General features: G+C 55.2%; 22 non-coding genes across 22 annotated transcripts; all 22 read right to left on the bottom strand.

The window, feature by feature from the left end:
- Nucleotides 1-662: 662 nt before the first annotated feature.
- Nucleotides 663-781, bottom strand: LOC126158677 (5S ribosomal RNA). The gene has a single exon (XR_007533666.1). It is a non-coding gene; the product is annotated as a 5S ribosomal RNA (ribosomal RNA).
- An 848-nt stretch (nucleotides 782-1,629) lies between these two features.
- Nucleotides 1,630-1,748, bottom strand: LOC126158912 (5S ribosomal RNA). Its single transcript, XR_007533887.1, has one exon. It is a non-coding gene; the product is annotated as a 5S ribosomal RNA (ribosomal RNA).
- An 845-nt stretch (nucleotides 1,749-2,593) lies between these two features.
- LOC126158896 (5S ribosomal RNA) lies at nucleotides 2,594-2,712 on the bottom strand. Its single transcript, XR_007533871.1, has one exon. It is a non-coding gene; the product is annotated as a 5S ribosomal RNA (ribosomal RNA).
- Nucleotides 2,713-3,560: 848 nt separating this feature from the next.
- On the bottom strand, nucleotides 3,561-3,679 carry LOC126158900 (5S ribosomal RNA). The gene has a single exon (XR_007533875.1). It is a non-coding gene; the product is annotated as a 5S ribosomal RNA (ribosomal RNA).
- An 845-nt stretch (nucleotides 3,680-4,524) lies between these two features.
- On the bottom strand, nucleotides 4,525-4,643 carry LOC126158895 (5S ribosomal RNA). The gene has a single exon (XR_007533870.1). It is a non-coding gene; the product is annotated as a 5S ribosomal RNA (ribosomal RNA).
- Nucleotides 4,644-5,491: 848 nt separating this feature from the next.
- On the bottom strand, nucleotides 5,492-5,610 carry LOC126158888 (5S ribosomal RNA). Its single transcript, XR_007533864.1, has one exon. It is a non-coding gene; the product is annotated as a 5S ribosomal RNA (ribosomal RNA).
- An 845-nt stretch (nucleotides 5,611-6,455) lies between these two features.
- On the bottom strand, nucleotides 6,456-6,574 carry LOC126158676 (5S ribosomal RNA). Its single transcript, XR_007533665.1, has one exon. It is a non-coding gene; the product is annotated as a 5S ribosomal RNA (ribosomal RNA).
- Nucleotides 6,575-7,434: 860 nt separating this feature from the next.
- LOC126158674 (5S ribosomal RNA) lies at nucleotides 7,435-7,553 on the bottom strand. The gene has a single exon (XR_007533663.1). It is a non-coding gene; the product is annotated as a 5S ribosomal RNA (ribosomal RNA).
- An 845-nt stretch (nucleotides 7,554-8,398) lies between these two features.
- On the bottom strand, nucleotides 8,399-8,517 carry LOC126158673 (5S ribosomal RNA). The gene has a single exon (XR_007533662.1). It is a non-coding gene; the product is annotated as a 5S ribosomal RNA (ribosomal RNA).
- An 845-nt stretch (nucleotides 8,518-9,362) lies between these two features.
- LOC126158672 (5S ribosomal RNA) lies at nucleotides 9,363-9,481 on the bottom strand. The gene has a single exon (XR_007533661.1). It is a non-coding gene; the product is annotated as a 5S ribosomal RNA (ribosomal RNA).
- An 834-nt stretch (nucleotides 9,482-10,315) lies between these two features.
- Nucleotides 10,316-10,434, bottom strand: LOC126158671 (5S ribosomal RNA). The gene has a single exon (XR_007533660.1). It is a non-coding gene; the product is annotated as a 5S ribosomal RNA (ribosomal RNA).
- Nucleotides 10,435-11,279: 845 nt separating this feature from the next.
- LOC126158670 (5S ribosomal RNA) lies at nucleotides 11,280-11,398 on the bottom strand. The gene has a single exon (XR_007533659.1). It is a non-coding gene; the product is annotated as a 5S ribosomal RNA (ribosomal RNA).
- An 834-nt stretch (nucleotides 11,399-12,232) lies between these two features.
- On the bottom strand, nucleotides 12,233-12,351 carry LOC126158669 (5S ribosomal RNA). The gene has a single exon (XR_007533658.1). It is a non-coding gene; the product is annotated as a 5S ribosomal RNA (ribosomal RNA).
- Nucleotides 12,352-13,196: 845 nt separating this feature from the next.
- On the bottom strand, nucleotides 13,197-13,315 carry LOC126158984 (5S ribosomal RNA). Its single transcript, XR_007533954.1, has one exon. It is a non-coding gene; the product is annotated as a 5S ribosomal RNA (ribosomal RNA).
- Nucleotides 13,316-14,160: 845 nt separating this feature from the next.
- LOC126158668 (5S ribosomal RNA) lies at nucleotides 14,161-14,279 on the bottom strand. The gene has a single exon (XR_007533657.1). It is a non-coding gene; the product is annotated as a 5S ribosomal RNA (ribosomal RNA).
- Nucleotides 14,280-15,124: 845 nt separating this feature from the next.
- LOC126158666 (5S ribosomal RNA) lies at nucleotides 15,125-15,243 on the bottom strand. Its single transcript, XR_007533656.1, has one exon. It is a non-coding gene; the product is annotated as a 5S ribosomal RNA (ribosomal RNA).
- An 845-nt stretch (nucleotides 15,244-16,088) lies between these two features.
- On the bottom strand, nucleotides 16,089-16,207 carry LOC126158665 (5S ribosomal RNA). The gene has a single exon (XR_007533655.1). It is a non-coding gene; the product is annotated as a 5S ribosomal RNA (ribosomal RNA).
- Nucleotides 16,208-17,046: 839 nt separating this feature from the next.
- Nucleotides 17,047-17,165, bottom strand: LOC126158973 (5S ribosomal RNA). The gene has a single exon (XR_007533943.1). It is a non-coding gene; the product is annotated as a 5S ribosomal RNA (ribosomal RNA).
- An 835-nt stretch (nucleotides 17,166-18,000) lies between these two features.
- Nucleotides 18,001-18,119, bottom strand: LOC126158897 (5S ribosomal RNA). The gene has a single exon (XR_007533872.1). It is a non-coding gene; the product is annotated as a 5S ribosomal RNA (ribosomal RNA).
- Nucleotides 18,120-18,964: 845 nt separating this feature from the next.
- On the bottom strand, nucleotides 18,965-19,083 carry LOC126158664 (5S ribosomal RNA). The gene has a single exon (XR_007533654.1). It is a non-coding gene; the product is annotated as a 5S ribosomal RNA (ribosomal RNA).
- An 845-nt stretch (nucleotides 19,084-19,928) lies between these two features.
- LOC126158662 (5S ribosomal RNA) lies at nucleotides 19,929-20,047 on the bottom strand. The gene has a single exon (XR_007533652.1). It is a non-coding gene; the product is annotated as a 5S ribosomal RNA (ribosomal RNA).
- Nucleotides 20,048-20,892: 845 nt separating this feature from the next.
- Nucleotides 20,893-21,011, bottom strand: LOC126158961 (5S ribosomal RNA). Its single transcript, XR_007533932.1, has one exon. It is a non-coding gene; the product is annotated as a 5S ribosomal RNA (ribosomal RNA).
- Between the last annotated feature and the right edge of the window lie 434 nt (nucleotides 21,012-21,445).

Genomic DNA, 21,445 nt, shown 5'->3' with positions numbered 1-21,445 from the left:
CCGCGTGTGTGAGACGCACTGCTGCTCGTTGCACCCCCTGTCATTCGCTGGGCGCGTGCAGCCTTCGACACTAGCGGAGGACGCATCTTGTCCCTGGTGTTCAGCGGAGGGCCTGTGCGGTGTGTGGCAGTGTCGTGCTGGAGGGCCCACTGGTAGCGATGTGGGCTTCCTCTCCTCGCCTCGCCTCGCCTCGCCTCACACCAGGTGTCTGCGTAGTTTGCAGTGCATTCGCACCATTCCTATCCCTGTCCCTGTCCCCGTCCCGACTTGTCCCGACTTTGCTCGACTGCCGCTCGCTGCCGCTCGGGTCGTGGTCCATATGACAGCGCAAGCACGACAAACGTCTGCGGGACGAGACGAGACGAGACGAGACGAGACGACTAAGGAATAAATTCGTGGTTACAAATCAAATTTGGAACTCTACACTCCTACACAACAATAGGCGGTGACGTATTTCAGAAATCACCTGCCGATTCGTACTGTTTTGTCGTTTTCAAAGTCCTCTCGGCAAACTTGGTTAGCACATTCTCCCTCAAACTGAGGTAATTACTGCATTTTCGTACCATTACAGTAGTTTAAAAGGCATAAAGAAGCATCTTTGTCACAACAGAAAGGTAGTTTGAAAATTGGGCTGGTGACATAACAAAATAAAACAGGAAGGGAGCCAGCAGCACCCGGGTTTCCCAGGCGGTCACCCATCCAAGTACTAGCCGGGCCCGATGATGCTTAACTTCGGTGATCGGACGAGAACCGCTGTATTCATCATGGTATGGCCGTTGGCGCTCATCTAATGTAGGAGCACGGCAGAATTCGCGTTCGGCTTTTCTCCCAACACACAAAATGTTAGTTTTCGGCCGCATTTGACGAAAGCGCTTCCTTCCGCAACAGCCAGTTCCTCGTGGACGGCGGGGGGAGGCGCGCCCGGCGTCCCAGCAGAGTGACGGCCGAATTGGCGGGCGCACCGCCTCGTGTGTGAGACGCACTGCTGCTCGTTGCACCCCCTGTCATTCGCTGGGCGCGTGCAGCCTTCGACACTAGCGGAGGACGCATCTTGTCCCTGGTGTTCAGCGGAGGGCCTGTGCGGTGTGTGGCAGTGTCGTGCTGGAGGGCCCACTGGTAGCGATGTGGGCTTCCTCGCCTCGCCTCGCCTCGCCTCGCCTCACACCAGGTGTCTGCGTAGTTTGCAGTGCATTCGCACCATTCCTATCCCTGTCCCTGTCCCCGTCCCGACTTGTCCCGACTTTGCTCGACTGCCGCTCGCTGCCGCTCGGGTCGTGGTCCATATGACAGCGCAAGCACGACAAACGTCTGCGGGACGAGACGAGACGAGACGAGACGAGACGACTAAGGAATAAATTCGTGGTTACAATTCAAATTTGGAACTCTACACTCCTACACAACAATAGGCGGTGACGTATTTCAGAAATCACCTGCCGATTCGTACTGTTTTGTCGTTTTCAAAGTCCTCTCGGCAAACTTGGTTAGCACATTCTCCCTCAAACTGAGTTAATTACTGCATTTTCGTACCATTACAGTAGTTTAAAAGGCTTAAGGAAGCATCTTTGTCACAACAGAAAGGTAGTTTGAAAATTGGGATGGCGACATAAAAAAAAAAAAAAACAGGAAGGGAGCCAACAGCACCCGGGTTTCCCAGGCGGTCACCCATCCAAGTACTAGCCGGGCCCGATGATGCTTAACTTCGGAGATCGGACGAGAACCGGTGTATTCATCATGGTATGGCCGTTGGCGCTCATCTAATGTAGGAGCACGGCAGAATTAGCGTTCGGCTTTTCTCCCAACACACAAAATGTTAGTTTTCGGCCGCATTTGACGAAAGCGCTTCCTTCCGCAACCGCCAGTTCCTCGAGGACGGCGGGGGGAGGCGCGCCCGGCGTCCCAGCAGAGTGACGGCCGAATTGGCGGGCGCACCGCCGCGTGTGTGAGACGCACTGCTGCTCGTTGCACCCCCTGTCATTCGCTGGGCGCGTGCAGCCTTCGACACTAGCGGAGGACGCATCTTGTCCCTGGTGTTCAGCGGAGGGCCTGTGCGGGGTGTGGCAGTGTCGTGCTGGAGGGCCCACTGGTAGCGATATGGGCTTCCTCGCCTCGCCTCGCCTCGCCTCACACCAGGTGTCTGCGTAGTTTGCAGTGCATTCTCACCATTCCTATTTCTGTCCTTGTCCCCGTCCCGACTTGTCCCGACTTTGCTCGACTGCCGCTCGCTGCCGCTCGGGTCGTGGTCCATATGACAGCGCAAGCACGACAAACGTCTGCGGGACGAGACGAGACGAGACGAGACGAGACGAGACGACTAAGGAATAAATTCGTGGTTACAAATCAAATTTGGAACTCTACACTCCTACACAACAATAGGCGGTGACGTATTTCAGAAATCACCTGCCGATTCGTACTGTTTTGTCGTTTTCAAAGTCCTCTCGGCAAACTTGGTTAGCACATTCTCCCTCAAACTGAGTTAATTACTGCATTTTCGTACCATTACAGTAGTTTAAAAGGCATAAAGAAGCATCTTTGTCACAACAGAAAGGTAGTTTGAAAATTGGGCTGGTGACATAACAAAATAAAACAGGAAGGGAGCCAGCAGCACCCGGGTTTCCCAGGCGGTCACCCATCCAAGTACTAGCCGGGCCCGATGATGCTTAACTTCGGTGATCGGAAGAGAACCGCTGTATTCATCATGGTATGGCCGTTGGCGCTCATCTAATGTAGGAGCACGGCAGAATTCGCGTTCGGCTTTTCTCCCAACACACAAAATGTTAGTTTTCGGCCGCATTTGACGAAAGCGCTTCCTTCCGCAACAGCCAGTTCCTCGTGGACGGCGGGGGGAGGCGCGCCCGGCGTCCCAGCAGAGTGACGGCCGAATTGGCGGGCGCACCGCCTCGTGTGTGAGACGCACTGCTGCTCGTTGCACCCCCTGTCATTCGCTGGGCGCGTGCAGCCTTCGACACTAGCGGAGGACGCATCTTGTCCCTGGTGTTCAGCGGAGGGCCTGTGCGGTGTGTGGCAGTGTCGTGCTGGAGGGCCCACTGGTAGCGATGTGGGCTTCCTCGCCTCGCCTCGCCTCGCCTCGCCTCACACCAGGTGTCTGCGTAGTTTGCAGTGCATTCGCACCATTCCTATCCCTGTCCCTGTCCCCGTCCCGACTTGTCCCGACTTTGCTCGACTGCCGCTCGCTGCCGCTCGGGTCGTGGTCCATATGACAGCGCAAGCACGACAAACGTCTGCGGGACGAGACGAGACGAGACGAGACGAGACGACTAAGGAATAAATTCGTGGTTACAATTCAAATTTGGAACTCTACACTCCTACACAACAATAGGCGGTGACGTATTTCAGAAATCACCTGCCGATTCGTACTGTTTTGTCGTTTTCAAAGTCCTCTCGGCAAACTTGGTTAGCACATTCTCCCTCAAACTGAGTTAATTACTGCATTTTCGTACCATTACAGTAGTTTAAAAGGCTTAAGGAAGCATCTTTGTCACAACAGAAAGGTAGTTTGAAAATTGGGATGGCGACATAAAAAAAAAAAAAAACAGGAAGGGAGCCAACAGCACCCGGGTTTCCCAGGCGGTCACCCATCCAAGTACTAGCCGGGCCCGATGATGCTTAACTTCGGAGATCGGACGAGAACCGGTGTATTCATCATGGTATGGCCGTTGGCGCTCATCTAATGTAGGAGCACGGCAGAATTAGCGTTCGGCTTTTCTCCCAACACACAAAATGTTAGTTTTCGGCCGCATTTGACGAAAGCGCTTCCTTCCGCAACCGCCAGTTCCTCGAGGACGGCGGGGGGAGGCGCGCCCGGCGTCCCAGCAGAGTGACGGCCGAATTGGCGGGCGCACCGCCGCGTGTGTGAGACGCACTGCTGCTCGTTGCACCCCCTGTCATTCGCTGGGCGCGTGCAGCCTTCGACACTAGCGGAGGACGCATCTTGTCCCTGGTGTTCAGCGGAGGGCCTGTGCGGGGTGTGGCAGTGTCGTGCTGGAGGGCCCACTGGTAGCGATATGGGCTTCCTCGCCTCGCCTCGCCTCGCCTCACACCAGGTGTCTGCGTAGTTTGCAGTGCATTCTCACCATTCCTATTTCTGTCCTTGTCCCCGTCCCGACTTGTCCCGACTTTGCTCGACTGCCGCTCGCTGCCGCTCGGGTCGTGGTCCATATGACAGCGCAAGCACGACAAACGTCTGCGGGACGAGACGAGACGAGACGAGACGAGACGAGACGACTAAGGAATAAATTCGTGGTTACAAATCAAATTTGGAACTCTACACTCCTACACAACAATAGGCGGTGACGTATTTCAGAAATCACCTGCCGATTCGTACTGTTTTGTCGTTTTCAAAGTCCTCTCGGCAAACTTGGTTAGCACATTCTCCCTCAAACTGAGTTAATTACTGCATTTTCGTACCATTACAGTAGTTTAAAAGGCATAAAGAAGCATCTTTGTCACAACAGAAAGGTAGTTTGAAAATTGGGCTGGTGACATAACAAAATAAAACAGGAAGGGAGCCAGCAGCACCCGGGTTTCCCAGGCGGTCACCCATCCAAGTACTAGCCGGGCCCGATGATGCTTAACTTCGGTGATCGGAAGAGAACCGCTGTATTCATCATGGTATGGCCGTTGGCGCTCATCTAATGTAGGAGCACGGCAGAATTCGCGTTCGGCTTTTCTCCCAACACACAAAATGTTAGTTTTCGGCCGCATTTGACGAAAGCGCTTCCTTCCGCAACAGCCAGTTCCTCGTGGACGGCGGGGGGAGGCGCGCCCGGCGTCCCAGCAGAGTGACGGCCGAATTGGCGGGCGCACCGCCTCGTGTGTGAGACGCACTGCTGCTCGTTGCACCCCCTGTCATTCGCTGGGCGCGTGCAGCCTTCGACACTAGCGGAGGACGCATCTTGTCCCTGGTGTTCAGCGGAGGGCCTGTGCGGTGTGTGGCAGTGTCGTGCTGGAGGGCCCACTGGTAGCGATGTGGGCTTCCTCGCCTCGCCTCGCCTCGCCTCGCCTCACACCAGGTGTCTGCGTAGTTTGCAGTGCATTCGCACCATTCCTATCCCTGTCCCTGTCCCCGTCCCGACTTGTCCCGACTTTGCTCGACTGCCGCTCGCTGCCGCTCGGGTCGTGGTCCATATGACAGCGCAAGCACGACAAACGTCTGCGGGACGAGACGAGACGAGACGAGACGAGACGACTAAGGAATAAATTCGTGGTTACAATTCAAATTTGGAACTCTACACTCCTACACAACAATAGGCGGTGACGTATTTCAGAAATCACCTGCCGATTCGTACTGTTTTGTCGTTTTCAAAGTCCTCTCGGCAAACTTGGTTAGCACATTCTCCCTCAAACTGAGTTAATTACTGCATTTTCGTACCATTACAGTAGTTTAAAAGGCTTAAGGAAGCATCTTTGTCACAACAGAAAGGTAGTTTGAAAATTGGGATGGCGACATAAAAAAAAAAAAAAACAGGAAGGGAGCCAACAGCACCCGGGTTTCCCAGGCGGTCACCCATCCAAGTACTAGCCGGGCCCGATGATGCTTAACTTCGGAGATCGGACGAGAACCGGTGTATTCATCATGGTATGGCCGTTGGCGCTCATCTAATGTAGGAGCACGGCAGAATTAGCGTTCGGCTTTTCTCCCAACACACAAAATGTTAGTTTTCGGCCGCATTTGACGAAAGCGCTTCCTTCCGCAACCGCCAGTTCCTCGAGGACGGCGGGGGGAGGCGCGCCCGGCGTCCCAGCAGAGTGACGGCCGAATTGGCGGGCGCACCGCCGCGTGTGTGAGACGCACTGCTGCTCGTTGCACCCCCTGTCATTCGCTGGGCGCGTGCAGCCTTCGACACTAGCGGAGGACGCATCTTGTCCCTGGTGTTCAGCGGAGGGCCTGTGCGGGGTGTGGCAGTGTCGTGCTGGAGGGCCCACTGGTAGCGATATGGGCTTCCTCGCCTCGCCTCGCCTCGCCTCACACCAGGTGTCTGCGTAGTTTGCAGTGCATTCTCACCATTCCTATTTCTGTCCTTGTCCCCGTCCCGACTTGTCCCGACTTTGCTCGACTGCCGCTCGCTGCCGCTCGGGTCGTGGTCCATATGACAGCGCAAGCACGACAAACGTCTGCGGGACGAGACGAGACGAGACGAGACGAGACGAGACGACTAAGGAATAAATTCGTGGTTACAAATCAAATTTGGAACTCTACACTCCTACACAACAATAGGCGGTGACGTATTTCAGAAATCACCTGCCGATTCGTACTGTTTTGTCGTTTTCAAAGTCCTCTCGGCAAACTTGGTTAGCACATTCTCCCTCAAACTGAGTTAATTACTGCATTTTCGTACCATTACAGTAGTTTAAAAGGCATAAAGAAGCATCTTTGTCACAACAGAAAGGTAGTTTGAAAATTGGGCTGGTGACATAACAAAATAAAACAGGAAGGGAGCCAGCAGCACCCGGGTTTCCCAGGCGGTCACCCATCCAAGTACTAGCCGGGCCCGATGATGCTTAACTTCGGTGATCGGACGAGAACCGCTGTATTCATCATGGTATGGCCGTTGGCGCTCATCTAATGTAGGAGCACGGCAGAATTCGCGTTCGGCTTTTCTCCCAACACACAAAATGTTAGTTTTCGGCCGCATTTGACGAAAGCGCTTCCTTCCGCAACAGCCAGTTCCTCGTGGACGGCGGGGGGAGGCGCGCCCGGCGTCCCAGCAGAGTGACGGCCGAATTGGCGGGCGCACCGCCGCGTGTGTGAGACGCACTGCTGCTCGTTGCACCCCCTGTCATTCGCTGGGCGCGTGCAGCCTTCGACACTAGCGGAGGACGCATCTTGTCCCTGGTGTTCAGCGGAGGGCCTGTGCGGTGTGTGGCAGTGTCGTGCTGGAGGGCCCACTGGTAGCGATGTGGGCTTCCTCGCCTCGCCTCGCCTCGCCTCGCCTCACACCAGGTGTCTGCGTAGTTTGCAGTGCATTCTCACCATTCCTATTTCTGTCCTTGTCCCCGTCCCGACATGTCCCGACTTTGCTCGACTGCCGCTCGCTGCCGCTCGGGTCGTGGTCCATATGACAGCGCAAGCACGACAAACGTCTGCGGGACGAGACGAGACGAGACGAGACGAGACGAGACGAGACGAGACGACTAAGGAATAAATTCGTGGTTACAATTCAAATTTGGAACTCTACACTCCTACACAACAATAGGCGGTGACGTATTTCAGAAATCACCTGCCGATTCGTACTGTTTTGTCGTTTTCAAAGTCCTCTCGGCAAACTTGGTTAGCACATTCTCCCTCAAACTGAGTTAATTACTGCATTTTCGTACCATTACAGTAGTTTAAAAGGCATAAAGAAGCATCTTTGTCACAACAGAAAGGTAGTTTGAAAATTGGGCTGGTGACATAACAAAATAAAACAGGAAGGGAGCCAGCAGCACCCGGGTTTCCCAGGCGGTCACCCATCCAAGTACTAGCCGGGCCCGATGATGCTTAACTTCGGTGATCGGACGAGAACCGCTGTATTCATCATGGTATGGCCGTTGGCGCTCATCTAATGTAGGAGCACGGCAGAATTCGCGTTCGGCTTTTCTCCCAACACACAAAATGTTAGTTTTCGGCCGCATTTGACGAAAGCGCTTCCTTCCGCAACAGCCAGTTCCTCGTGGACGGCGGGGGGAGGCGCGCCCGGCGTCCCAGCAGAGTGACGGCCGAATTGGCGGGCGCACCGCCGCGTGTGTGAGACGCACTGCTGCTCGTTGCACCCCCTGTCATTCGCTGGGCGCGTGCAGCCTTCGACACTAGCGGAGGACGCATCTTGTCCCTGGTGTTCAGCGGAGGGCCTGTGCGGTGTGTGGCAGTGTCGTGCTGGAGGGCCCACTGGTAGCGATGTGGGCTTCCTCGCCTCGCCTCGCCTCGCCTCGCCTCCCACCAGGTGTCTGCGTAGTTTGCAGTGCATTCGCACCATTCCTATCCCTGTCCCTGTCCCCGTCCCGACTTGTCCCGACTTTGCTCGACTGCCGCTCGCTGCCGCTCGGGTCGTGGTCCATATGACAGCGCAAGCACGACAAACGTCTGCGGGACGAGACGAGACGAGACGAGACGAGACGACTAAGGAATAAATTCGTGGTTACAATTCAAATTTGGAACTCTACACTCCTACACAACAATAGGCGGTGACGTATTTCAGAAATCACCTGCCGATTCGTACTGTTTTGTCGTTTTCAAAGTCCTCTCGGCAAACTTGGTTAGCACATTCTCCCTCAAACTGAGTTAATTACTGCATTTTCGTACCATTACAGTAGTTTAAAAGGCATAAAGAAGCATCTTTGTCACAACAGAAAGGTAGTTTGAAAATTGGGCTGGTGACATAACAAAATAAAACAGGAAGGGAGCCAGCAGCACCCGGGTTTCCCAGGCGGTCACCCATCCAAGTACTAGCCGGGCCCGATGATGCTTAACTTCGGTGATCGGACGAGAACCGCTGTATTCATCATGGTATGGCCGTTGGCGCTCATCTAATGTAGGAGCACGGCAGAATTCGCGTTCGGCTTTTCTCCCAACACACAAAATGTTAGTTTTCGGCCGCATTTGACGAAAGCGCTTCCTTCCGCAACAGCCAGTTCCTCGTGGACGGCGGGGGGAGGCGCGCCCGGCGTCCCAGCAGAGTGACGGCCGAATTGGCGGGCGCACCGCCGCGTGTGTGAGACGCACTGCTGCTCGTTGCACCCCCTGTCATTCGCTGGGCGCGTGCAGCCTTCGACACTAGCGGAGGACGCATCTTGTCCCTGGTGTTCAGCGGAGGGCCTGTGCGGTGTGTGGCAGTGTCGTGCTGGAGGGCCCACTGGTAGCGATGTGGGCTTCCTCGCCTCGCCTCGCCTCGCCTCGCCTCCCACCAGGTGTCTGCGTAGTTTGCAGTGCATTCGCACCATTCCTATCCCTGTCCCTGTCCCCGTCCCGACTTGTCCCGACTTTGCTCGACTGCCGCTCGCTGCCGCTCGGGTCGTGGTCCATATGACAGCGCAAGCACGACAAACGTCTGCGGGACGAGACGAGACGAGACGAGACGAGACGACTAAGGAATAAATTCGTGGTTACAATTCAAATTTGGAACTCTACACTCCTACACAACAATAGGCGGTGACGTATTTCAGAAATCACCTGCCGATTCGTACTGTTTTGTCGTTTTCAAAGTCCTCTCGGCAAACTTGGTTAGCACATTCTCCCTCAAACTGAGTTAATTACTGCATTTTCGTACCATTACAGTAGTTTAAAAGGCATAAAGAAGCATCTTTGTCACAACAGAAAGGTAGTTTGAAAATTGGGCTGGTGACATAACAAAATAAAACAGGAAGGGAGCCAGCAGCACCCGGGTTTCCCAGGCGGTCACCCATCCAAGTACTAGCCGGGCCCGATGATGCTTAACTTCGGTGATCGGACGAGAACCGCTGTATTCATCATGGTATGGCCGTTGGCGCTCATCTAATGTAGGAGCACGGCAGAATTCGCGTTCGGCTTTTCTCCCAACACACAAAATGTTAGTTTTCGGCCGCATTTGACGAAAGCGCTTCCTTCCGCAACAGCCAGTTCCTCGTGGACGGCGGGGGGAGGCGCGCCCGGCGTCCCAGCAGAGTGACGGCCGAATTGGCGGGCGCACCGCCGCGTGTGTGAGACGCACTGCTGCTCGTTGCACCCCCTGTCATTCGCTGGGCGCGTGCAGCCTTCGACACTAGCGGAGGACGCATCTTGTCCCTGGTGTTCAGCGGAGGGCCTGTGCGGTGTGTGGCAGTGTCGTGCTGGAGGGCCCACTGGTAGCGATGTGGGCTTCCTCGCCTCGCCTCGCCTCGCCTCGCCTCACACCAGGTGTCTGCGTAGTTTGCAGTGCATTCGCACCATTCCTATCCCTGTCCCTGTCCCCGTCCCGACTTGTCCCGACTTTGCTCGACTGCCGCTCGCTGCCGCTCGGGTCGTGGTCCATATGACAGCGCAAGCACGACAAACGTCTGCGGGACGAGACGAGACGAGACGAGACGACTAAGGAATAAATTCGTGGTTACAATTTGGAACTCCACACTCCTACACAACAATAGGCGGTGACGTATTTCAGAAATCACCTGCCGATTCGTACTGTTTTGTCGTTTTCAAAGTCCTCTCGGCAAACTTGGTTAGCACATTCTCCCTCAAACTGAGTTAATTACTGCATTTTCGTACCATTACAGTAGTTTAAAAGGCATAAAGAAGCATCTTTGTCACAACAGAAAGGTAGTTTGAAAATTGGGCTGGTGACATAACAAAATAAAACAGGAAGGGAGCCAGCAGCACCCGGGTTTCCCAGGCGGTCACCCATCCAAGTACTAGCCGGGCCCGATGATGCTTAACTTCGGTGATCGGACGAGAACCGCTGTATTCATCATGGTATGGCCGTTGGCGCTCATCTAATGTAGGAGCACGGCAGAATTCGCGTTCGGCTTTTCTCCCAACACACAAAATGTTAGTTTTCGGCCGCATTTGACGAAAGCGCTTCCTTCCGCAACAGCCAGTTCCTCGTGGACGGCGGGGGGAGGCGCGCCCGGCGTCCCAGCAGAGTGACGGCCGAATTGGCGGGCGCACCGCCGCGTGTGTGAGACGCACTGCTGCTCGTTGCACCCCCTGTCATTCGCTGGGCGCGTGCAGCCTTCGACACTAGCGGAGGACGCATCTTGTCCCTGGTGTTCAGCGGAGGGCCTGTGCGGTGTGTGGCAGTGTCGTGCTGGAGGGCCCATTGGTAGCGATGTGGGCTTCCTCGCCTCGCCTCGCCTCGCCTCGCCTCACACCAGGTGTCTGCGTAGTTTGCAGTGCATTCGCACCATTCCTATCCCTGTCCCTGTCCCCGTCCCGACTTGTCCCGACTTTGCTCGACTGCCGCTCGCTGCCGCTCGGGTCGTGGTCCATATGACAGCGCAAGCACGACAAACGTCTGCGGGACGAGACGAGACGAGACGAGACGAGACGACTAAGGAATAAATTCGTGGTTACAATTCAAATTTGGAACTCTACACTCCTACACAACAATAGGCGGTGACGTATTTCAGAAATCACCTGCCGATTCGTACTGTTTTGTCGTTTTCAAAGTCCTCTCGGCAAACTTGGTTAGCACATTCTCCCTCAAACTGAGTTAATTACTGCATTTTCGTACCATTACAGTAGTTTAAAAGGCATAAAGAAGCATCTTTGTCACAACAGAAAGGTAGTTTGAAAATTGGGCTGGTGACATAACAAAATAAAACAGGAAGGGAGCCAGCAGCACCCGGGTTTCCCAGGCGGTCACCCATCCAAGTACTAGCCGGGCCCGATGATGCTTAACTTCGGTGATCGGACGAGAACCGCTGTATTCATCATGGTATGGCCGTTGGCGCTCATCTAATGTAGGAGCACGGCAGAATTCGCGTTCGGCTTTTCTCCCAACACACAAAATGTTAGTTTTCGGCCGCATTTGACGAAAGCGCTTCCTTCCGCAACAGCCAGTTCCTCGTGGACGGCGGGGGGAGGCGCGCCCGGCGTCCCAGCAGAGTGACGGCCGAATTGGCGGGCGCACCGCCGCGTGTGTGAGACGCACTGCTGCTCGTTGCACCCCCTGTCATTCGCTGGGCGCGTGCAGCCTTCGACACTAGCGGAGGACGCATCTTGTCCCTGGTGTTCAGCGGAGGGCCTGTGCGGTGTGTGGCAGTGTCGTGCTGGAGGGCCCACTGGTAGCGATGTGGGCTTCCTCGCCTCGCCTCGCCTCGCCTCGCCTCACACCAGGTGTCTGCGTAGTTTGCAGTGCATTCGCACCATTCCTATCCCTGTCCCTGTCCCCGTCCCGACTTGTCCCGACTTTGCTCGACTGCCGCTCGCTGCCGCTCGGGTCGTGGTCCATATGACAGCGCAAGCACGACAAACGTCTGCGGGACGAGACGAGACGAGACGAGACGACTAAGGAATAAATTCGTGGTTACAATTTGGAACTCCACACTCCTACACAACAATAGGCGGTGACGTATTTCAGAAATCACCTGCCGATTCGTACTGTTTTGTCGTTTTCAAAGTCCTCTCGGCAAACTTGGTTAGCACATTCTCCCTCAAACTGAGTTAATTACTGCATTTTCGTACCATTACAGTAGTTTAAAAGGCATAAAGAAGCATCTTTGTCACAACAGAAAGGTAGTTTGAAAATTGGGCTGGTGACATAACAAAATAAAACAGGAAGGGAGCCAGCAGCACCCGGGTTTCCCAGGCGGTCACCCATCCAAGTACTAGCCGGGCCCGATGATGCTTAACTTCGGTGATCGGACGAGAACCGCTGTATTCATCATGGTATGGCCGTTGGCGCTCATCTAATGTAGGAGCACGGCAGAATTCGCGTTCGGCTTTTCTCCCAACACACAAAATGTTAGTTTTCGGCCGCATTTGACGAAAGCGCTTCCTTCCGCAACAGCCAGTTCCTCGTGGACGGCGGGGGGAGGCGCGCCCGGCGTCCCAGCAGAGTGACGGCCGAATTGGCGGGCGCACCGCCGCGTGTGTGAGACGCACTGCTGCTCGTTGCACCCCCTGTCATTCGCTGGGCGCGTGCAGCCTTCGACACTAGCGGAGGACGCATCTTGTCCCTGGTGTTCAGCGGAGGGCCTGTGCGGTGTGTGGCAGTGTCGTGCTGGAGGGCCCATTGGTAGCGATGTGGGCTTCCTCGCCTCGCCTCGCCTCGCCTCGCCTCACACCAGGTGTCTGCGTAGTTTGCAGTGCATTCGCACCATTCCTATCCCTGTCCCTGTCCCCGTCCCGACTTGTCCCGACTTTGCTCGACTGCCGCTCGCTGCCGCTCGGGTCGTGGTCCATATGACAGCGCAAGCACGACAAACGTCTGCGGGACGAGACGAGACGAGACGAGACGAGACGACTAAGGAATAAATTCGTGGTTACAATTCAAATTTGGAACTCTACACTCCTACACAACAATAGGCGGTGACGTATTTCAGAAATCACCTGCCGATTCGTACTGTTTTGTCGTTTTCAAAGTCCTCTCGGCAAACTTGGTTAGCACATTCTCCCTCAAACTGAGTTAATTACTGCATTTTCGTACCATTACAGTAGTTTAAAAGGCATAAAGAAGCATCTTTGTCACAACAGAAAGGTAGTTTGAAAATTGGGCTGGTGACATAACAAAAAAAAACAGGAAGGGAGCCAGCAGCACCCGGGTTTCCCAGGCGGTCACCCATCCAAGTACTAGCCGGGCCCGATGATGCTTAACTTCGGTGATCGGACGAGAACCGGTGTATTCATCATGGTATGGCCGTTGGCGCTCATCTAATGTAGGAGCACGGCAGAATTCGCGTTCGGCTTTTCTCCCAACACACAAAATGTTAGTTTTCGGCCGCATTTGACGAAAGCGCTTCCTTCCGCAACAGCCAGTTCCTCGTGGACGGCGGGGGGAGGCGCGCCCGGCGTCCCAGCAGAGTGACGGCCGAATTGGCGGGCGCACCGCCGCGTGTGTGAGACGCACTGCTGCTCGTTGCACCCCCTGTCATTCGCTGGGTGCGTGCAGCCTTCGACACTAGCAGAGGACGCATCTTGTCCCTGGTGTTCAGCGGAGGGCCTGTGCGGGGTGTGGCAGTGTCGTGCTGGAGGGCCCACTGGTAGCGATGTGGGCTTCCTCGCCTCGCCTCGCCTCGCCTCGCCTCACACCAGGTGTCTGCGTAGTTTGCAGTGCATTCGCACCATTCCTATCCCTGTCCCTGTCCCCGTCCCGACTTGTCCCGACTTTGCTCGACTGCCGCTCGCTGCCGCTCGGGTCGTGGTCCATATGACAGCGCAAGCACGACAAACGTCTGCGGGACGAGACGAGACGAGACGAGACGAGACGACTAAGGAATAAATTCGTGGTTACAAATCAAATTTGGAACTCTACACTCCTACACAACAATAGGCGGTGACGTATTTCAGAAATCACCTGCCGATTCGTACTGTTTTGTCGTTTTCAAAGTCCTCTCGGCAAACTTGGTTAGCACATTCTCCCTCAAACTGAGTTAATTACTGCATTTTCGTACCATTACAGTAGTTTAAAAGGCATAAAGAAGCATCTTTGTCACAACAGAAAGGTAGTTTGAAAATTGGGCTGGTGACATAACAAAATAAAACAGGAAGGGAGCCAGCAGCACCCGGGTTTCCCAGGCGGTCACCCATCCAAGTACTAGCCGGGCCCGATGATGCTTAACTTCGGTGATCGGACGAGAACCGCTGTATTCATCATGGTATGGCCGTTGGCGCTCATCTAATGTAGGAGCACGGCAGAATTCGCGTTCGGCTTTTCTCCCAACACACAAAATGTTAGTTTTCGGCCGCATTTGACGAAAGCGCTTCCTTCCGCAACAGCCAGTTCCTCGTGGACGGCGGGGGGAGGCGCGCCCGGCGTCCCAGCAGAGTGACGGCCGAATTGGCGGGCGCACCGCCGCGTGTGTGAGACGCACTGCTGCTCGTTGCACCCCCTGTCATTCGCTGGGCGCGTGCAGCCTTCGACACTAGCGGAGGACGCATCTTGTCCCTGGTGTTCAGCGGAGGGCCTGTGCGGTGTGTGGCAGTGTCGTGCTGGAGGGCCCACTGGTAGCGATGTGGGCTTCCTCGCCTCGCCTCGCCTCGCCTCGCCTCACACCAGGTGTCTGCGTAGTTTGCAGTGCATTCGCACCATTCCTATCCCTGTCCCTGTCCCCGTCCCGACTTGTCCCGACTTTGCTCGACTGCCGCTCGCTGCCGCTCGGGTCGTGGTCCATATGACAGCGCAAGCACGACAAACGTCTGCGGGACGAGACGAGACGAGACGAGACGAGACGACTAAGGAATAAATTCGTGGTTACAATTCAAATTTGGAACTCTACACTCCTACACAACAATAGGCGGTGACGTATTTCAGAAATCACCTGCCGATTCGTACTGTTTTGTCGTTTTCAAAGTCCTCTCGGCAAACTTGGTTAGCACATTCTCCCTCAAACTGAGTTAATTACTGCATTTTCGTACCATTACAGTAGTTTAAAAGGCATAAAGAAGCATCTTTGTCACAACAGAAAGGTAGTTTGAAAATTGGGCTGGTGACATAACAAAATAAAACAGGAAGGGAGCCAGCAGCACCCGGGTTTCCCAGGCGGTCACCCATCCAAGTACTAGCCGGGCCCGATGATGCTTAACTTCGGTGATCGGACGAGAACCGCTGTATTCATCATGGTATGGCCGTTGGCGCTCATCTAATGTAGGAGCACGGCAGAATTCGCGTTCGGCTTTTCTCCCAACACACAAAATGTTAGTTTTCGGCCGCATTTGACGAAAGCGCTTCCTTCCGCAACAGCCAGTTCCTCGTGGACGGCGGGGGGAGGCGCGCCCGGCGTCCCAGCAGAGTGACGGCCGAATTGGCGGGCGCACCGCCGCGTGTGTGAGACGCACTGCTGCTCGTTGCACCCCCTGTCATTCGCTGGGCGCGTGCAGCCTTCGACACTAGCGGAGGACGCATCTTGTCCCTGGTGTTCAGCGGAGGGCCTGTGCGGTGTGTGGCAGTGTCGTGCTGGAGGGCCCACTGGTAGCGATGTGGGCTTCCTCGCCTCGCCTCGCCTCGCCTCGCCTCACACCAGGTGTCTGCGTACTTTCTAGTGCATTCGCACCATTCCTATCCCTGTCCCTGTCCCCGTCCCGACTTGTCCCGACTTTGCTCGACTGCCGCTCGCTGCCGCTCGGGTCGTGGTCCATATGACAGCGCAAGCACGACAAACGTCTGCGGGACGAGACGAGACGAGACGAGACGAGACGACTAAGGAATAAATTCGTGGTTACAAATCAAATTTGGAACTCTACACTCCTACACAACAATAGGCGGTGACGTATTTCAGAAATCACCTGCCGATTCGTACTGTTTTGTCGTTTTCAAAGTCCTCTCGGCAAACTTGGTTAGCACATTCTCCCTCAAACTGAGTTAATTACTGCATTTTCGTACCATTACAGTAGTTTAAAAGGCATAAAGAAGCATCTTTGTCACAACAGAAAGGTAGTTTGAAAATTGGGCTGGTGACATAACAAAATAAAACAGGAAGGGAGCCAGCAGCACCCGGGTTTCCCAGGCGGTCACCCATCCAAGTACTAGCCGGGCCCGATGATGCTTAACTTCGGTGATCGGACGAGAACCGCTGTATTCATCATGGTATGGCCGTTGGCGCTCATCTAATGTAGGAGCACGGCAGAATTCGCGTTCGGCTTTTCTCCCAACACACAAAATGTTAGTTTTCGGCCGCATTTGACGAAAGCGCTTCCTTCCGCAACAGCCAGTTCCTCGTGGACGGCGGGGGGAGGCGCGCCCGGCGTCCCAGCAGAGTGACGGCCGAATTGGCGGGCGCACCGCCGCGTGTGTGAGACGCACTGCTGCTCGTTGCACCCCCTGTCATTCGCTGGGCGCGTGCAGCCTTCGACACTAGCGGAGGACGCATCTTGTCCCTGGTGTTCAGCGGAGGGCCTGTGCGGTGTGTGGCAGTGTCGTGCTGGAGGGCCCACTGGTAGCGATGTGGGCTTCCTCGCCTCGCCTCGCCTCGCCTCGCCTCACACCAGGTGTCTGCGTAGTTTGCAGTGCATTCGCACCATTCCTATCCCTGTCCCTGTCCCCGTCCCGACTTGTCCCGACTTTGCTCGACTGCCGCTCGCTGCCGCTCGGGTCGTGGTCCATATGACAGCGCAAGCACGACAAACGTCTGCGGGACGAGACGAGACGAGACGAGACGAGACGACTAAGGAATAAATTCGTGGTTACAATTTGGAACTCTACACTCCTACACAACAATAGGCGGTGACGTATTTCAGAAATCACCTGCCGATTCGTACTGTTTTGTCGTTCTCAAAGTCCTCTTGGCAAACTTGGTTAGCACATTCTCCCTCAAACTGAGTTAATTACTGCATTTTCGTACCATTACAGTAGTTTAAAAGGCATAAAGAAGCATCTTTGTCACAACAGAAAGGTAGTTTGAAAATTGGGCTGGTGACATAACAAAAAAAAACTGGAAGGGAGCCAGCAGCACCCGGGTTTCCCAGGCGGTCACCCATCCAAGTACTAGCCGGGCCCGATGATGCTTAACTTCGGTGATCGGACGAGAACCGGTGTATTCATCATGGTATGGCCGTTGGCGCTCATCTAATGTAGGAGCACGGCAGAATTCGCGTTCGGCTTTTCTCCCAACACACAAAATGTTAGTTTTCGGCCGCATTTGACGAAAGCGCTTCCTTCCGCAACCGCCAGTTCCTCGTGGACGGCGGGGGGAGGCGCGCCCGGCGTCCCAGCAGAGTGACGGCCGAATTGGCGGGCGCACCGCCGCGTGTGTGAGACGCACTGCTGCTCGTTGCACCCCCTGTCATTCGCTGGGTGCGTGCAGCCTTCGACACTAGCAGAGGACGCATCTTGTCCCTGGTGTTCAGCGGAGGGCCTGTGCGGGGTGTGGCAGTGTCGTGCTGGAGGGCCCACTGGTAGGGATGTGGGCTTCCTCGCCTCGCCTCGCCTCGCCTCGCCTCACACCAGGTGTCTGCGTAGTTTGCAGTGCATTCGCACCATTCCTATCCCTGTCCCTGTCCCCGTCCCGACTTGTCCCGACTTTGCTCGACTGCCGCTCGCTGCCGCTCGGGTCGTGGTCCATATGACAGCGCAAGCACGACAAACGTCTGCGGGACGAGACGAGACGAGACGACTAAGGAATAAATTCGTGGTTACAATTCAAATTTGGAACTCTACACTCCTACACAACAATAGGCGGTGACGTATTTCAGAAATCACCTGCCGATTCGTACTGTTTTGTCGTTTTCAAAGTCCTCTCGGCAAACTTGGTTAGCACATTCTCCCTCAAACTGAGTTAATTACTGCATTTTCGTACCATTACAGTAGTTTAAAAGGCATAAAGAAGCATCTTTGTCACAACAGAAAGGTAGTTTGAAAATTGGGCTGGTGACATAACAAAATAAAACAGGAAGGGAGCCAGCAGCACCCGGGTTTCCCAGGCGGTCACCCATCCAAGTACTAGCCGGGCCCGATAATGCTTAACTTCGGTGATCGGACGAGAACCGCTGTATTCATCATGGTATGGCCGTTGGCGCTCATCTAATGTAGGAGCACGGCAGAATTCGCGTTCGGCTTTTCTCCCAACACACAAAATGTTAGTTTTCGGCCGCATTTGACGAAAGCGCTTCCTTCCGCAACAGCCAGTTCCTCGTGGACGGCGGGGGGAGGCGCGCCCGGCGTCCCAGCAGAGTGACGGCCGAATTGGCGGGCGCACCGCCGCGTGTGTGAGACGCACTGCTGCTCGTTGCACCCCCTGTCATTCGCTGGGCGCGTGCAGCCTTCGACACTAGCGGAGGACGCATCTTGTCCCTGGTGTTCAGCGGAGGGCCTGTGCGGTGTGTGGCAGTGTCGTGCTGGAGGGCCCACTGGTAGCGATGTGGGCTTCCTCGCCTCGCCTCGCCTCGCCTCGCCTCACACCAGGTGTCTGCGTACTTTCTAGTGCATTCGCACCATTCCTATCCCTGTCCCTGTCCCCGTCCCGACTTGTCCCGACTTTGCTCGACTGCCGCTCGCTGCCGCTCGGGTCGTGGTCCATATGACAGCGCAAGCACGACAAACGTCTGCGGGACGAGACGAGACGAGACGAGACGAGACGACTAAGGAATAAATTCGTGGTTACAAATCAAATTTGGAACTCTACACTCCTACACAACAATAGGCGGTGACGTATTTCAGAAATCACCTGCCGATTCGTACTGTTTTGTCGTTTTCAAAGTCCTCTCGGCAAACTTGGTTAGCACATTCTCCCTCAAACTGAGTTAATTACTGCATTTTCGTACCATTACAGTAGTTTAAAAGGCATAAAGAAGCATCTTTGTCACAACAGAAAGGTAGTTTGAAAATTGGGCTGGTGACATAACAAAATAAAACAGGAAGGGAGCCAGCAGCACCCGGGTTTCCCAGGCGGTCACCCATCCAAGTACTAGCCGGGCCCGATGATGCTTAACTTCGGTGATCGGACGAGAACCGCTGTATTCATCATGGTATGGCCGTTGGCGCTCATCTAATGTAGGAGCACGGCAGAATTCGCGTTCGGCTTTTCTCCCAACACACAAAATGTTAGTTTTCGGCCGCATTTGACGAAAGCGCTTCCTTCCGCAACAGCCAGTTCCTCGTGGACGGCGGGGGGAGGCGCGCCCGGCGTCCCAGCAGAGTGACGGCCGAATTGGCGGGCGCACCGCCGCGTGTGTGAGACGCACTGCTGCTCGTTGCACCCCCTGTCATTCGCTGGGCGCGTGCAGCCTTCGACACTAGCGGAGGACGCATCTTGTCCCTGGTGTTCAGCGGAGGGCCTGTGCGGTGTGTGGCAGTGTCGTGCTGGAGGGCCCACTGGTAGCGATGTGGGCTTCCTCGCCTCGCCTCGCCTCGCCTCGCCTCACACCAGGTGTCTGCGTAGTTTGCAGTGCATTCGCACCATTCCTATCCCTGTCCCTGTCCCCGTCCCGACTTGTCCCGACTTTGCTCGACTGCCGCTCGCTGCCGCTCGGGTCGTGGTCCATATGACAGCGCAAGCACGACAAACGTCTGCGGGACGAGACGAGACGAGACGAGACGAGACGACTAAGGAATAAATTCGTGGTTACAAATCAAATTTGGAACTCTACACTCCTACACAACAATAGGCGGTGACGTATTTCAGAAATCACCTGCCGATTCGTACTGTTTTGTCGTTTTCAAAGTCCTCTCGGCAAACTTGGTTAGCACATTCTCCCTCAAACTGAGTTAATTACTGCATTTTCGTACCATTACAGTAGTTTAAAAGGCATAAAGAAGCATCTTTGTCACAACAGAAAGGTAGTTTGAAAATTGGGCTGGTGACATAACAAAATAAAACAGGAAGGGAGCCAGCAGCACCCGGGTTTCCCAGGCGGTCACCCATCCAAGTACTAGCCGGGCCCGATGATGCTTAACTTCGGTGATCGGACGAGAACCGCTGTATTCATCATGGTATGGCCGTTGGCGCTCATCTAATGTAGGAGCACGGCAGAATTCGCGTTCGGCTTTTCTCCCAACACACAAAATGTTAGTTTTCGGCCGCATTTGACGAAAGCGCTTCCTTCCGCAACAGCCAGTTCCTCGTGGACGGCGGGGGGAGGCGCGCCCGGCGTCCCAGCAGAGTGACGGCCGAATTGGCGGGCGCACCGCCGCGTGTGTGAGACGCACTGCTGCTCGTTGCACCCCCTGTCATTCGCTGGGCGCGTGCAGCCTTCGACACTAGCGGAGGACGCATCTTGTCCCTGGTGTTCAGCGGAGGGCCTGTGCGGTGTGTGGCAGTGTCGTGCTGGAGGGCCCACTGGTAGCGATGTGGGCTTCCTCGCCTCGCCTCGCCTCGCCTCGCCTCACACCAGGTGTCTGCGTACTTTCTAGTGCATTCGCACCATTCCTATCCCTGTCCCTGTCCCCGTCCCGACTTGTCCCGACTTTGCTCGACTGCCGCTCGCTGCCGCTCGGGTCGTGGTCCATATGACAGCGCTAGCACGACAAACGTCTGCGGGACGAGACGAGACGAGACGAGACGAGACGACTAAGGAATAAATTCGTGGTTACAAATCAAATTTGGAACTCTACACTCCTACACAACAATAGGCGGTGACGTATTTCAGAAATCACCTGCCGATTCGTACTGTTTTGTCGTTCTCAAAGTCCTCTTGGCAAACTTGGTTAGCACATTCTCCCTCAAACTGAGTTAATTACTGCATTTTCGTACCATTACAGTAGTTTAAAAGGCATAAAGAAGCATCTTTGTCACAACAGAAAGGTAGTTTGAAAATTGGGCTGGTGACATAACAAAAAAAAACAGGAAGGGAGCCAGCAGCACCCGGGTTTCCCAGGCGGTCACCCATCCAAGTACTAGCCGGGCCCGATGATGCTTAACTTCGGTGATCGGACGAGAACCGGTGTATTCATCATGGTATGGCCGTTGGCGCTCATCTAATGTAGGAGCACGGCAGAATTCGCGTTCGGCTTTTCTCCCAACACACAAAATGTTAGTTTTCGGCCGCATTTGACGAAAGCGCTTCCTTCCGCAACCGCCAGTTCCTCGTGGACGGCGGGGGGAGGCGCGCCCGGCGTCCCAGCAGAGTGACGGCCGAATTGGCGGGCGCACCGCCGCGTGTGTGAGACGCACTGCTGCTCGTTGCACCCCCTGTCATTCGCTGGGTGCGTGCAGCCTTCGACACTAGCAGAGGACGCATCTTGTCCCTGGTGTTCAGCGGAGGGCCTGTGCGGGGTGTGGCAGTGTCGTGCTGGAGGGCCCACTGGTAGGGATGTGGGCTTCCTCGCCTCGCCTCGCCTCGCCTCGCCTCACACCAGGTGTCTGCGTAGTTTGCAGTGCATTCGCACCATTCCTATCCCTGTCC

The sequence above is a fragment of the Schistocerca cancellata genome, unplaced genomic scaffold, assembly GCF_023864275.1.
Source record: "Schistocerca cancellata isolate TAMUIC-IGC-003103 unplaced genomic scaffold, iqSchCanc2.1 HiC_scaffold_1114, whole genome shotgun sequence".
NCBI lineage: Eukaryota > Metazoa > Arthropoda > Insecta > Orthoptera > Acrididae > Schistocerca > Schistocerca cancellata.
This window is presented reverse-complemented; position numbering and strand designations above follow the sequence as displayed.